Below are 2,034 nucleotides of genomic sequence, written 5' to 3'. Positions count from 1 at the left end.
TCTGGCGACCCTCGGAGGAGAAGGGGCAGCTGGAGGCCCCTGGATTGCGCGGACCCCCGCCGAGGCCAGGAGCCACGCCGCGGGCGAGGGGCTGTCACCGAGTAAGAGCAGAGTCCATTTTGGCTCCTAAAAAAAAAGAAGCAAGGAAGCGGCAGCAATCCACAGCCTCGCGTCCCTCCATCTCATTTTAGATTTTCTACTCTTTCGGTTCTCAGATAATTGGGCCGGAGGGAGGGGTGCAGAATTGCGGACCCTGGAAACAGTTGGCAAATATGTATGCATCTGGCTGAGGAAACACCAGCAGAAAAGAAGCCTGGAAATCCGGCTTTTGGGTTCGCCTTTGGCAGTGACTCTGTGATCTTGGGCAATAACTTAACCTCTTCGGGTTCAGTTTCCTCGTCCACGAAATGGGAACCAATGTACGATCTGTCTTCCTCACGGGATTTTTATTAGTTTAGTTGAGAACGTCAATCTCTTTGGTAGATCGTTATTGTCTGTTAGCCTGAAAGTCAAGAGCTATACACAAACCGTACGGATAAAAAGCTCTTTGGAAGGACAAACTTCAGAAAACCAGAGTCCTGGGCACTTGCCGTCCTCCCCCTACCCCACCCCCTTAAGTCCTTGCACAGGAATCACTCCTTGTTGGGACAGGTGAGGAATGCTCTTCCTAACTGTTTTCTGGTGCAAAGGGGTCTGGGTCTCTGAGGGGTGACGAGAGCAGAACTCAACCGACATACAGGCCATCTGGCAGCGTGTGTGTGTGTGTATGTGTGTGTGTGTGTGTGCGCGCGCGCAAGGCGGAAGTCTCCAATAAATTGAACATTTTCAACTCTCCTCAAACAGTTTTCCTGCTGGTACCAATGACTATTTAATGAAAAGCAATTATAAAAGCGCAATTCATGAGTTAGGAAGGCGCGTTTCATTGAGAAAGAACATTTCTTTATTGCAATTCCGGGCGTGAGAGTTCTCGAGTGAGGAAGATTCTGGGAGTCCAGGTGCGCTGGCCTTGGTGCTGAAGGTGAAGTCTGTGCCTGTGGATGCAACCTCTCTCAAGCCGTTGGCCATCTGTTGAAAGGAAGGAGATCATGCCTTCTTAATACTTCCCGCCCGGGGTATGAGTTTGATACGTGTGTGTGATGAGTGTGATACGTGTGTGTGTGTGTGTGTGTGTGTGTGTGTGTGTTTTCTGTGTGTGTGTGTAAAATGGGAATAGCACAGTGCCGGAACATAAACAAATGCCAAATAAATTTTCATTAATTGAACAGATATTTAGATACCTTTATCGCAATCCCCTCCACAACTTTCTTATTAAATTCAATGTGGGAAAATTTTACTAAATAACAGTCTTACAATGTCTTAAGGGTACCTGGATTTTTTCTAGCTTTCTTTTCACCATTTGATTTAGACATTATTGTGGAGAAGTTTGGACAAAGAACAAAAATTTTTAAAGCCAAAAGTTGCTCATGCAACATTACTCCCTGATGGTATTTAGGTTCTTCACAGCCTCTGGGCCCAGTATAGGGTGATTTCATCTCAGGAAAACAGATGACTGGGACAGAGTGTCTTAGTCCATTTTCTGTTGCTATAACTGAATACCTGAGTGTGAGTAATTTATAAAGGAAAGGAAGGGAGGCTGGGAAGTCCAAGAGCATGGTGCCAGCATCCGGTGAGGGCCTTCTTGCTTCATCATGACATGCAAAGGGCATCACATGGCAAGAGAGCAAGAGCATGTCAGCTCAGGTCTCTTTTCCTCTTCTTATAAAGCCACCAGTCTCATCATGGGGACCCCACTCTGATGGTCTTATCTAATCCTTATTACCTTTTAAAGGCCCTGCCTCTCCATATTATTTCACTGCCAACTAAATTTCAACAGGAGTTTTTGAGGGGGACTTTCAAATCACAGCACAGAGTGATCTTGGAAAGGTACATGTGATGTTAGTTAATGAATCTATTCTGAAGTCTCCAAGAAAACCCAGTTAGTACTGGGTTAAACCCTGTGATTAAGGCTTCATGCATGTCGTTTGTGGGGAAAAT

At 45.9% G+C, this 2,034-nt stretch overlaps 1 long non-coding RNA gene across 1 annotated transcript in view; it reads left to right on the top strand.

Annotated features, from left to right (window-relative positions):
- Positions 1-1,022: 1,022 nt before the first annotated feature.
- LOC103600744 overlaps positions 1,023-2,034 on the top strand; it is a 4,485-nt gene continuing 3,473 nt past the window's right edge. Inside the window, exon 1 of the long non-coding RNA XR_551404.1 lies at positions 1,023-1,112. This is a non-coding gene — a long non-coding RNA (uncharacterized LOC103600744). The remainder of the gene's footprint in view (positions 1,113-2,034) is intronic.

Source organism: Galeopterus variegatus, unplaced genomic scaffold (assembly GCF_000696425.1).
Source record: "Galeopterus variegatus unplaced genomic scaffold, G_variegatus-3.0.2 Scaffold3444, whole genome shotgun sequence".
NCBI lineage: Eukaryota > Metazoa > Chordata > Mammalia > Dermoptera > Cynocephalidae > Galeopterus > Galeopterus variegatus.
This window is presented reverse-complemented; position numbering and strand designations above follow the sequence as displayed.